The sequence below is a fragment of the Myotis myotis genome, unplaced genomic scaffold (genome assembly GCF_014108235.1).
Source record: "Myotis myotis isolate mMyoMyo1 unplaced genomic scaffold, mMyoMyo1.p scaffold_m19_p_8, whole genome shotgun sequence".
Lineage (NCBI taxonomy): Eukaryota > Metazoa > Chordata > Mammalia > Chiroptera > Vespertilionidae > Myotis > Myotis myotis.
The window spans coordinates 38,192,546-38,206,693 of record NW_023416390.1 but is presented as its reverse complement, the minus strand read 5'-3'; the positions used below and the strand labels follow the sequence as shown (position 1 = coordinate 38,206,693).

The 14,148-nt window shown below is 36.4% G+C and overlaps 1 long non-coding RNA gene across 3 annotated transcripts in view; it reads left to right on the top strand.

Annotated features, from left to right (window-relative positions):
- Positions 1-14,148, top strand: part of LOC118661879 — a 107,457-nt gene that overhangs the window by 73,596 nt on the left and 19,713 nt on the right. The window lies entirely within an intron of this gene.

Genomic DNA, 14,148 nt, shown 5'->3' with positions numbered 1-14,148 from the left:
GCAAGTACAATGACCTGAGGTGGAATATGTTTGGCTTAGCTCAAATTTTCCCTCTCCCTCTGTACTTCTAATGCAAACAGCTTAATTTCTGTATACCTCCCAATTTTATCACAGTTTCTTTTCTAAAAATATTTTGCCATAATGGGCTATACATAGTACCATACCTAAAAAGATTCAGTTTAGAAAATGTTTCAAAATTAGATAAATTTAAAACTAATATAAAAACAAAAACTATATTTGACATTACATTTTGCTTTCTTGCTGAAGCATTATTTCTGATGTTGTGACTTCAATCTAATTCAGCAAATTTAATTGAATGCCTATGGTGATATTTCTCCAATCATAATTTGTGGACTACACGTTTGTGGTTCAGAACTTTCACCAGGGACTTCACAATGGCTAACATAATGAAAGATAGTCAGGCCTAAGGAATTTATGATGCCCATAATTGTATTCTGACAATACAGAATGCAGTAAACTCCACTGGGCTGACTTACTTCCAAAGATGCTATATGTTGAGGAATCTGGATGGCTTATGAATAGCCTACCTTGAGTGTCCTCAGCTATGAATCACCAGGTGTGTATCATGGGGTCAGTTCATCATTGATCCATATATGGCTGTGGTAATTCAATGACTTACTGGAGTTAATGTTAGAAAATCAGATGTTTCCTATATTCTATATTTCCACTGAATATCAATATCCAAAGAGAAGATAAAATTTTCAATGCATTTTACAGCCATCACTTTTCTTAAAAAGTCATCACTTTTCAGAAATAATGCCCTGAAAATAAATGCCCAACCTTTGTCTATTTCTCCTGCCCATGTTTGTGATCTTTATGTCAGATTACCTTAGGCCAGTGATGGCGAACCTTTTGAGCTCGGTGTGTCAGCATTTTGAAAAACCCTAACTTAACTCTGGTGCCGTGTCACATATAGAAATTTTTTGATATTTGCAACCATAGTAAAACAAAGACTTATATTTTTGATATTTATTTTATATATTTAAATGCCATTTAACAAAGAAAAATCAACCAAAAATATGAGTTCGTGTGTCACCTCTGACACGCGTGTCATAGGTTCGCCATCATTGCCTTAGGCAGTTGGCAAATCTGAAGTGTCCTGGATATGTGAAGGAAAGATGCTTTAACGCCTTCAATACTTAAACTTGGAATATTCCAGAAGGCTCTGAACTAAATTAAAATGCAATTATGGAATGCCCTCTTGCCTTTTGCCAAATATATTTAATTCCTACCCACTGCCTAAAATAAAATAATCCTTCCTGCCCCTGCCCTTACATTGAGACTTTTTTCACTTGCCTGGCATTTCTTATGTCTTGTTTTCCACACTGTCTTATACATACATCCCTTGACTGCCAACACTCAGAAGCATAACCTATGGCTATAGAGGGTTCTCAATAAATATTTACTAGTGTATTATTATTGTGGCTTGGAAGTATTAGGGAAATTAATATTAGAATGACCCCATGGGGTTTAACCGTGTTTCTATTTTGTTATGTGTGTTTTTTAGTTTTATTTGTTTAGTTTGTATGGCTTTGGTTAAAAATAAATAGGAGAGGATGAGTGAGAAGAAAAGTTTAAAGTATGTTATTCTTCTAGGGATATTTTTCTTTGGTTTTACCTGCCTTGTGGTCAGAAATAGAATTAAACTTAAAACAAAACAGAACATTGTATTGAATTGTAATGGCTATTTCTTTTAGATGTGGTTAGAATAATGGTCTTTAAAGGGTGTTACCAGATTAAATCTTTGCCAAGTAAGGAAGGTGGAGCTGTGTGGGAATTAGGCTTTGTTTAACCAGGTTGTCTAATGTTTTGCTGAGACATGTTAGGAAAAGCAATCCAAAGTAATGTGGACTCAGTATGAAATCAGTCTGAAGCACACCTTACAAAGTTTAAAGATTTTTTGCCATTCTCTTAGAAATTCATATACCAGAAATGCTAGGCAAACTAACTCTACTTACTACACACATATTGTCCCTTTCCTAACATTTGTGGGACCTGAAAAAGTATCAATAAAGGCCCACATACAATATACCAAGTTATCAATCATGGTAAATATCTTCAAATGAAGTCTCCTCCATCCTCCTACCTTAAAAAGTACACCTTCAAGCAAAATTCAAATACAAAGACCTTGGATATCTTGGAGCTTCATGTTTAAAAAGTGAGGGTATTAGTAGAGTCTGCTCCAAATCCCACAGCCTAGCCCTTTTCTCTTCCCATCCCCAGCTCCATCCCACAAGGTAAAGAGGTCTCAAGACTATGCCTGTGGCCACATCTTTTCACACATATGCATCAGACCCCTTGCAAACACCTGCTGGTTTGGGCATCCCTCAGGCCATACTGTTAGAATAATAAATGCCTGGGAACAGAATTAGGGAAGAAGATAAAGCAGACTCATGGCCAGTTGGATGGGGATTTCAGGGATTCCTGATCACCAGAGAGGCATAAAAAAGGAGGGCATGACTCAGGCTCTGAGTGGGGACAGTCCTTCAGTTTCTGGATTCTTTATGTTGGGCATAGGTCTATAGTTAGAGAGATTCTCTAAGCATAAGGTCCGTGACAGAGCCCCCAAGAGTCATACTCTGTGGGTGTACATATATATGTGTGTGTATGCCAAGCACTGTTGCCTATATATCTTTTAAAGATACAGAAAATTTAGCATGTAATCACATATCGATTATCTTATCTAAAGGAGAGGTATAACCTTATGGATGATCTAAAAGGATGAGCAATACAACACATTTGTCTTTGGATGTACTACAATAATTAGTTGACTGTGGATATCTAAATGCTTCAAACAAATAATGATACGTTATGCAATAATGAGATTAAAGCCCTTCTCAGAAAGGCCTGGAAAGCTGTCAAGTTTCCTTCATCTGTGTACTGAAGGATCAACTTCATCCCATTCCTTGTTGCACTGCTCTGTACTGGGGGGAAAATGAGCAGCATTATCTCTTGCTGAGTAAAACCTAGCAGCGGGCTGACTAGATGCTGCCTTCAGCTGAGTCCCTCCCTTCTCATTGGTGGCTTCACATCCTTTTCTCTTTAGTGCCCTTGCTCTTCATGTATGCACTTTAGACGGAATTCTCCTAAAACCTCATCTCCTTAGCCTCATGGCAAGTGAGAATTGAAGCTCAATCTTTAGTCTTTTAAACAAAAAATACTGAAGCCCTAACTAAATTTACTTTTGTGGTTCAGTGATATTGAAAAGTCATAATCAACAAAATGAAGCATGTGAATAAGAAAAAATTACACTCTATGTGTCAATATGGCTTTTAATTTTTTAAGAGGTCATGTTTCAGCTTGTGTTTGTATTTCGGAGGCGAAGAAGTCAAAGACTTGAGAGTAAAGGAGATGCCATCGAGGTATACAAGATGCAGTAAAGCAATTCTAAGTAAAATGAATCAGTTGTTTGAACAAATATTACAGATACATGTATGTGAATTACTCAGGTTTAATACTGTATTTAATAGTTTTGGATAACTTGAAGTAGTGAGTTTAATCTATTGTGATCCAATTTGCCATAATTTGTAATGAGGCAAGATATTTTAAGTGCTCAACACCGTGGTTCATCATCATTATAACTATTTGAGGGTTTCCTTATCTCCTAACCTTGTTCTCTAATATTGTATTACTCTGTGAAGAAGAAAGTGGGTAATTGGAATCCATAAACAGGAAGTGTGTAAGAGAGCAAGCTCCCTGGGGACAAGGACATCTTACTGGCTCACTGACCTGTGTCCATAACCAAGAATCTGGAATGGCCCATGGTAGGCCATTAGTAATTTTTGTTGGCTAACAAAAGAATATGTAAAATAATGTAATTATATCATATACTGACCATGGCCCAGGGATTAGTATTTTAGTTTGATTAGTATTTTGTATATTGTATAGCATGAAATCTTCTGTTATAGGTGAAAAAAAATGAGAATCCATGAGGTTATATAACCTGCCTAAGAACACACAGCTTGTCAAATGATGGACTTACCTACCAACTACTGTCATTTTATTATTTCTATTCCCTCATAGTTATCTGTATCAGAAATTTAAATTTCCTTAGCTTTAATTGGCATATCAAGAGTATGAAATGTACCAATAGTCAGTAACTTCCTTTCAAGGCTCACAGTGTAGTTTGAAATAGGGACCTCAGTAATCTGAGATCCAACACGGCAAAGCCCTGTGCTCTAAGTGATCCGGGTTCCTTGGCCTCAGCCAGAGGCCGACTTCCCAGGAGGACTTCCGACCTCTTTCTGGTAGCAGTCAATAGTCAGGGACCTGTCAAGGCCACACACAGCAGGAAGAACAAAGTGTCACCTGTTCTCCAGAACCTTTCTTTCCAACTTGCTCTGACTTCCTGGACTCTGGGAACCTTGGTTATCTAGAACGATGGCACTTGCCAGCTACGCTTGGCCTTACCTGACTTCCCTGGACTCCAGCCTAAAGTATAACAACTTTTCACCCCTCCCAGCCTGTGTCTACCTCCCATGGCCTTCCTGAGGCTCTTCAAGTATGGTATCTGCTAGAACCTACCTGGCTAGTTTAGACACCTTCGTGTGTTTTCTTCGCTTGCATAACTTCAAAAACCATTTAAGCAATAAACTGCAGAAAGCCTCAAGAGTTTTAAAAAATCATTGGAAAATAAATTAGATCTTATTCTAAAATGCCTTCTCTGCCACTGGATTATAATAATTATGCTGGTTTCTCTGTTCAGATAGACCAGAGAGATGAATCCTCAATAATATAATGAGTATCGGGTGACCCTTTTGTTTTGTCTGCAGGCTTCTAATATTTGTAAAAGGCCTGTAGAATGTGTGTGTGTGTGTGGGGGGGGGGTATGTAGGGATGTGTGGGGGTCTGTGTGTATTGGGGGGGGTGTACTGGAACAACATTGGGCTGTTTTGCTAAGGTGGTGTTAAATGTTAGTTTGAACTGATATAAAAGGTCTTATAAAAAATAAAATGAAATCTAAACTGTAAATACTGATAAAAACCAAACAAACCCATATCAGATATTGTTCCCACCATGAGCAATGGCCTCTTTACATAGGATAACATAGTGAATACCATGATTTAAAGAGATCAGTTAAAAAATTGTTACATGTTTTAATGTATTGGGGGAATTGTTTCACTTGTCATGTACAGAGACAAAGAGGCAGAGAGAGAGAGAAAATGTTAACTTAGCATTCCCTGACAGAACTTGATCTAATGTTCCTTACAGTGTTTTACTATAAAATGATGTGTATTTTAAAAGGTATTAGTTTTTAAATGTAAACTGTATTAATTATTAAAACCCTTTCAAAGTCCTCATGAGAAAGGTAAAGTGTTTTCTAGTTTCTAACCTGTGAAACTAAACAACAGGCAGATAAGATCTGGGAAGCTGTTCAACTGAACTAATTTGTTTTAAACATTTGATATTAAAGATTTGATTAAAATTTTGCTTATCATGACTCAGTTTGGAATAGTAGAAAAAGTTAATTCCAAAATGTCTCAGACACTAAAGGGACTTGCAAGTTGTATATATGATGTTTTTAGACTATACCAGAGCTAAAACTATTGGCACCTGTAATTTCTGTGAATTAGCATGAAGGCCATATGGCTTATAAAATAAGGAGGGTCCTGGGAACAAGAATTACATTTGCCTCCTGGTTCTAGCTCTGCCAGTAACTAGTTTGGTGAGCTTGGGTGGGTCATCTGACCTACTTTGGCCTTAAATTTTTTTCAGTGTAAAGGAGGGCCTAGACCAGTGATGATGAACCTTTTGAGCTCGGCGTGTCAGCATTTTGAAAAACCCTAACTTAACTCTGGTGCCGTGTCACATATAGAAATTTTTTTATATTTGCAACCATAGTAAAACAAAGACTTATACTTTTGATATTTATTTTATATATTTAAATGCCATTTAACAAAGAAAAATCAACCAGAGAAATGAGTTCGCGTGTCACCTCTGACACGCGTGTCATAGGTTCGCCATCACTGGTCTAGGCTCTGATCTCTAAGGACATTATTAAAGCTATAAAATCCTGTAATACTTCTACAGCTTTCTTTCAAGCTACACATTGCTTTTTTATTTATGCCTGGACCTATCCTAAAAGTATTACTGGAACTTATCCAATCATAGCTTCGGCAAACAATACAGCCACAGAAAAGCTACTTGCGTCACTTGATTTTATTTTTTCACACTCAAACAATACCTGGCAAATAAAGAAAGGTTCCTGAATTGTGATTGGCACAATAATGCATGGTCAGCTGCACTGAGAATTTAAGCAAACTTTATATATTGTCAGGGTGCAGAATGAAGGTGAGGGCTGATCTGCAATTACCTGTATTTGTGAACCAAACCAATGCTGTAAATTGTGGGTATGGGACAAATGCCAAAAACACAACTGTACAACAGTTTCTTTACCCATATATCCAGTTTTGTTATGTTAGCACAATTTCTACCCTCTCCCACTTACTGGCTTTTTCACTAGAATGCACACATAATCAGCAACTTTTTTTAGCCTTCTCACTCCTAGGTCTTTTATTGGATTTACCATCATAGTCCACTCTTTATACTTTGCAATTTCTTATTTATCTCATTCTTCTCTCCATACTGTAAATTTAGTTGTAATACAAGATATATTCCTAGACCATTTGCTCTTCTGTATTGGATCTCATTCTTTTAGGGTTTTCTTGACGAATTTTCACTAATATCTGGACAGCTCCCAAGTTAGTATCTTTATTTTTTATTAGTTTTTAACCAACTGCCACTGGCTATATTCTCATCCATCCATCCATTCATTCATTCAATAGATAGAGCACTTACTATGAATGGGCTATTTTAGGGCCACTGGAGTATTTGAGGGATTTTTTTAAAGTATGTAATTTCTATAAAGAAGTGTTGTGATATACCTCAGTACTTGCTGGATTTAACAGGCACTCTCAGGTTTTCGTAGGACTAAATTAGATGCCCTATTTTTTAGAAGTTAATGACTCATGTTTTTTATAATTTAGAAATTACTTAGAAGAAACAGAATTCAGGAATAAGACTTTTGAGTCCGCAGAATATATTAATTTTCAACTCAAAGAATTTTGCCCTTGTATGTAAAATATAAGATGCAGTTATACTGCCATTATATGAAACGTAAGTGTAGCGAAATCACTCATCCTCTTCTTTTTCTCTCGTCCAGCTCCCTAAACCACTTCCTATGCCTGCTGCCGAAATCAGCTCCCCCCCATCTATGTTATATCATCCTTTCTTTGGTCACCCAGCCTTAAAACAGAGGAACCCATGGCTTCTTCTTTACTCCATTCCCCTGGAGGCCTACATTCTATCAAACATTGCATGGATTCCTGCTTCACATTATTTTCAGAAGCATCCCTCTGCATTCTCTCTGCCCCTTCCAAAGTGAGAACACCTGCATCCGCAATAATGCAACAGTCTACTAGCCTCAGTCTCAATTTTCTAACTCCCTTCTACTAGTAAATCCCCTACATCTGCCAGCAGAATCTTTGGAAAGCCTTTTGCACCTTACTTAGATCATCAGTAGCTCTCCAATGACTACAGAATGAAGTCTAAACCCTTTATATTCAAGGTTCACCCCCAACTATCTGATCTCTTCAAGAAAAGTTAAACTGCTATGTTTTGAAAAAGAAAAAGGGTTATTTAGAACTGGTCATTTTAATGGAAGGAGAGTTTTGATCTTAGCATAGTTTGTCTAATCTCCTATCTGCAGATCTGTTGGGAAATAATCTTTCTCTGCAAACAGAAATAAGAATAAACAACTTTGGAAATAGATTTTTAGAAAAAATACAGTAACAAAAGGAATAGATGGGCAGAAAACAGAGGGGTTTGACTTTCTGTCTGAGTGAGCTTATGGGCCTCCTAGACACACTAGGATGCCTTGGGAGCCTAAGGAGGTGATATCTTAAATGAGAGCATTTAGTATCAAGGTCAGATTGGAAGTGAAGCAAGAATTTCATGTATTTATGTATTAAGGTCTAAGAGAAAGACTTATGTGTTAAGGCAAGAAAACTGTAATTATTCTATTTGATATTGCTCCTCCAATTGAAGTAAAATACACATTTTGAGAAGGAATTATCTACTGAACAACCAGTGGGTCAAAGAAGAAATCAAAAGAGAAACAAAAAAAAAATACCTTGAGACACATGAAAATGGAACTGGAACAAAGCAAAGTTTATGGGATGTCGCAGTTCTAAGAGGGAAGTTCATAGTGATAAGTACAATCCCTTTTTAACCTATATGATTTAGTTTAAATTTATTCTAAATAGAAAGCACAAGTACTGCCTCAGGAGACTTTCTGAAAATACATGAAAATGAAGATCCTCAAATACAATATTCTTATGCTGCAGAATGGAACTGTCCACTCAATCCAACTATTTCATCCAGACTCTAGCACAGGGGTGGGCAAACTTTTTGACTCGAGGGCCACAATGGGTTCTTAAACTGGACCGGAGGGCCGGAACAAAAGCATGGATGGAGTGTTTGTGTGAACTAATATAAATTCAAAGTAAACATCATTACATAAAAGGGTACGGTCTTTTTTTTTTTTTTTTTTTTTTTTTTTAGTTTTATTCATTTCAAACGGGCCGGATCTGGCCCGAGGGCCGTAGTTTGCCCACGGCTGCTCTAGAAGTTAGGAAAGAAAGTGAAATGTAGTATAGACTTATAAGTGCTCTGGAGTCAGACTGCCCAGGTTCAAATCCTGGTTATGTTCTTATTAACTAGCTATTTGTAGGCAAGTTACTTATCTTTCTATGTTTCCTTACTTATAAAATATGAGTAATAACCTCATAGGCTTATGCTGAGGAATATATGAGATCATGCATGTAAAGTGCTTAGAAAGTAGACAGTAATATATCTATTTTATCCGACAGAATAAAAGCCTAATATACTAAGTGTCTGGTCGTCCAGTTGTCTGTTCAACCAATCAAAGTGTAATATGCTAATGATATGCTAAGGCTGCTCAACCACTTGCTATGACATGCACTGACCACCAGGGGCAGATGCTCCAACCGGTAGGTTAGCTTGCTGCTGGGGTCTGGCCTATCTGGACTGTGAGACGGGCCAGACACACCCTGGAGCCCTCCTGCGGTCCCTCTCCGGCTGGCCAACTTCCCACGTCCCTCCCCAGCCCTGATCATGCACCAGTGGGGTCCCTCGGCCTGGCCTGTGCCCTCTAACTATCCAGGCTGAGGGACCCGCCCCTCCCCCCCCAGTTCACAAATTTTGTGCACCTGGACTCTAGTAGATGATAAAACCAAGACACAGAAATATTGGAACTTACCTAAAGTAACACCACTACTAAGTCCTATAGCCTCAGCAACTCCAAATTCTTGCTCTTTCTCCACACTGCCTCCTTCATTTTGGATTCTGGGAGATATGGACATGGATAAGACATTGGCCCTGTCTTCAAGAACAACACTTTAAAAAGGGAGAAAAACAAGAAGTGGACAATTCTGTATAGGCACTCCAGATTAAAGACACTTAATCCAGGCTGGAAGGCCTGGGATTGGTTTCCATTGAAGTTTACAGCTAAACCAGGTCTTGAAGTGGACAGGAATTAGATCATGGGCTTAGATAGGGTGGAGAGTGTCCCAAGCAGAGGAAACAGCAGGCAAAGGAGTGGAGAGGATGCTCTGCCTGCAAAGCTGCAGGGCGGTGAGAGGACACACAACACTTAGTATTTACAATAGATCAGCTCAGCTGGAAAGTGGAATTTGGGGTAGGGCGAGGCCTGGTTTTAAGGGGAAGAAGTTGAAGCAGTTCTCCTCCACCAGCCATGAAAATACAAGTCAGGAAGAGGCAGCTCAAATGCTTGTACACAATGATGTATATTCACTGGCCCCAAACACTCAGCACCTGAAATACAGGCTGGTGCTCATTTACTTTGAGGCATAGGTCGGACTCCTTTTAAATATAATGTTTGCCCCAGGCCTGGGAGGTCAGCTGTCTCTATAGGTACTGTATATTTTTTTTAGGGAAAATAACCTCATTAACAATTGAGAGAAATCTCCCAAACTTCCCTCTTCCAGGTATTCTTTCCTAAGGAAACTTATCTACATTAGAATTACATATTCAAATTCCTTTGTTTCTAATGGAAAAGCATCTTGCTGACCTCTTGTGTGAGAAGTATTTTTAGTGTTAATCTGACCATTCTCACGGCAGTGGATAATGTATAGAACAGGTTACACTCAATGCTCTATGTACTAGTATAGATGGGTTTACAGAAAAGTGCTGATTTAAGGGTCTTTTTAAATTCTACTCCTAACAATAGATTATTTCAGGATAACTGGGGATTTCAATTGTCAGTGCAAGTTTTTACTAAAAAACATTTATTAAAAAGTAATTAAAATATAAGCTAATTAGGCACCTGAGGAAATTTCAGCACAGTACCTTCTTTACTCTGTAAGACAATTTATCCATCTAAGGCCTCCCTGGATACTTTGCAGAAAAGTTACTTGTACGATGCAAGCATGTTGGGAAACCATCGATCTTAACAATGTCACTATCAATGACAGTGGACTCCTGGTGGTATAATCTTTAATTCAGCTTAACCAATAAAGTATGACTAAGTGCCAGGGATACTGTGAGTTAAGTACTAGGGGTGTTATGAGTAAGATATAGTACTGTCCTTAAATAACTCATTTTACAGGTTTAAAACATAAAATCTCCATGATGTAATATAAGTAATAACATAGAAGTATGCATCAAGTCTACAACACACTTGAGAATCTAGAGAGAACATCAGCAAACCTGGAGAAAAAATAAAAGATAATTCAGCAAGTTAGTGATTTTTTTTCTCTAACTGGATATGGGAGGGTTGAATCATTTTATATAGGTCAGGAAAACTTCAGATTAGTACGAACTTGTCTAGTGTTTGATCATTCTTCAAGTGAGTGATAATGTTAAACTGGAATTGTTAGTCCCCTTATCTTTTAAAACACCTCGTCTCCCTTTCAAGTGTCCTAAAAATGCAAATCATGCAATATGCACCTGTTTAACTAGAAACGTTTCCTTAGATTATGTACTATATCATAAAATAATGTTAAAGTCAAGTCACTACCTAACGTATGATAGTATTCCTAAGAACACAATGTGGATATCATAATTTATGAGACTGAAAGCTACAAAACAGATTTCTTTAAAACTGTGAAGTAATATTTTTGTTGCCTTTGAGGCAGAAAAGTTTCCATGTGAATCTGTGAACTATTTGTCACTGTAATCTGAATTCTTTACTCTCTTATGAATAATTTATTATAGATAAATCACAGCTTCTAACTGAACAATCTTTACATTAAAATGATTTAAAGGAAACTTTAGTCTTGCCTGGGTCAGAACTTATAGTTCCCAATTTACATGGAGAATTTCAGGTTTAGTGTCTTTTATTTTTCCTTGTGAAGGTGTCATTAGCTTCCATTGTCAACAGTGCTGTTACTGTCATTTCCTTAACTTATATTTTTTCCCTAACTTCACCATCACCAATAATCATATCACAGTGACACTGATTTTATAGTAAATTAATGGGATTATTAGATATGTGCTTTATATTTCATTTTAAAAATTATTAACTTCCTCTTTTTTAGTGTAGAAAAAAATAGTGGAGGTTCCACGTATTAAAAATGTAATTTTAAAATGCACCATACAATTTCCTATTTATAATAGAATTAACTAGAATAGAGGGTCATAAATAATAGATATTTCTAAATATCCCCAACTAATAGAAACATGAAAAATTTTTCATCCATTGTAATATTAGAAAAGGTATCATTTTACATGTGAATATTTCATATTTATTATCGCATTGCCTTTCACTTCCCTTCTTTCATTTTTTATTTTATTGATTTGGGTCCTTTCTCTTTTTTTCTTGATGAGTCTGGTTAAAGGTTTTTCAATCTTGTTTATCTTTTCAAAGAACCAGTTCTTGGTTTCATTAATCTTTTTTTAAAAAAATATATTTTATTGATTCTTTACAGAGAGGAAGGGAGAGAGACAGAGAGTTAGAAACATCGATGAGAGAGAAACATCGATCAGCTGCCTCCTGCACACCTCCTACTGGGGATGTGCCCACAACCAAGGTATATGCCCTTGACTGGAATTGAACGCCGGATCCTTGAGTCCGCAGGCTGACACTCTATCCACTGAGGCAAACCAGTCAGGGCTCATTAATCTTTTGTACTGTTTTTTTTTTTAAGTCTTTATGTCATTTATTTCCACTCTAATCTTTATTATTTCATTAGTTCTACTGATTTCTAGTTTTTAAAATGATTTTCCATGTATTTTTATTTTGATCCTTACAAATACCAATATGTCATGTACTATATATTATATTAATATAACAATATATAATATATAATGATAGAGTAGGAATTGTGCTTCAATCATCTTTGTAAAACAAAGAAAATGTAAAAAAATCTGTATGTTCTAAAACAGTGGTCAGCAAACTATGGCCTAGAGGCCAAATTTGACTTGACCACCTGTTTTTCAAAATAAAGTTATATTGAAAAACAGCCCTGCTCATTAATTTACGTCTTACCTAAGGCAGCTTTTGTGCTGCAATGGCAAAACTGAGTAGTGACAGAGATCAGAGGACTCACAAAGCCCAAAACATTTACTAACTGGCCTCTTAACAGAAGCAACAAAAATGTCCTGACGCTGTCCTACTATGTCCTTAAGAGTCATATTTAAATAGCCACACTTAAATAACTTTTTCTTCCTTAATGATGCCAAAAAATGTGTGATATATTATATGTACATTTTTATGAAAAATCTGCATACTACTGAGGTGAAATATAGAATTTCACAGCATTTAGTGTTAATATTTTATTTTATAATATAGGAAGCAGAATATAAAAATGTGCATGTTGACAAGAAAATAATTAGGAAAATTCTGACTTTCTGATGTGACTAGCATGCACTCAGAGAAGTGCCAAAAAAAAAAAAAGTCTCCTCTTAAAGTGAACCTAATATAGTTCTAATTTAGTTTGGCATGCAATTCCATTCCTATTAATACTTCAGCTTAGCTTGTCTTAGCTAGCTTTTAACAGAAATAATTACCAAGTAATTTTTACAGCTTTAAAATATGCACTAAGGCTATTTTAATCTTACTTTTAGACATTTCCTATTAGGGAATTTTATACTTGAGCACAAATATCTGTTTTTTTCTTTAAAAACATCCTCTTCAGACAAGATGTGCTATAATCCTATGATATATAATAAAATTGTACCAATGATAATGCATTCTGACCAAACATTTAAATAAACTAAATATAGATTTTCTAGAAGTCATACATAACTTCACATTATTGCCTGCCCCTGGTTTTCCTGCTCTAAAGTTTAACTGTAGAGAAATTGGAAAAACCAGACTTCCCTTTATTATTGCTAGCAATTTGAGGGTAATTTAATTGAGGGCATAAAAAACCAATGTAGGTAAATGAAACACAAATGTATATTAAAGTTAGAGATTATTTTTAAAAAATTAAATTACAGCATTTTAATTGTAGAATGCTTTGCTTTGGTTTTTATTTTGGTATATTTACACTATTGAAAAGTAATGGGATCTTTTACTTCAAGACACCAAAACTCAACATCTTTCTAAAAAGAATAATGTGCCCTAGATGGTTTGGCTCAGTGGATAGAGCATGGGCCATGGACTGAAGGGTCCTGGGTTCAATTCTGGTCAAGGGCACATACCTCAGTTGCAGGCTCTGGGCCCTGGCTGGGGGCATGCGGGAGGCAACCAATCAGCATGTCTCTCTCACAGCAGTGTTTCTGTCTCCCCCTCTCTCCTTTCCACTCTTTCTAAAAAAAAAAATCAATGAAAAAATAACCTCAGGTGAGGATTAAATAAATAGAAATATGCAATAAACTTTCAAGTGTCTTTTCATGGCTATACTATACTTCTTGTGGGCCATATCAATAGCAATAGTATATTTAACTGCCTGTGTGTGGCATTTATTCAAAAAACTTATTCCATAAATATATGTTACATCTTCTGAGCATTACCTTTATTTGCTCATTTTCCTTGTAACTTACAGCTTAATGAAACCCCATAAAAATGCTGATATACTAAATTTAAGGCATGAATACAGCTTGAAAGAAAATCGTATTTGAAATTCTCCATTAGTTTGGTGC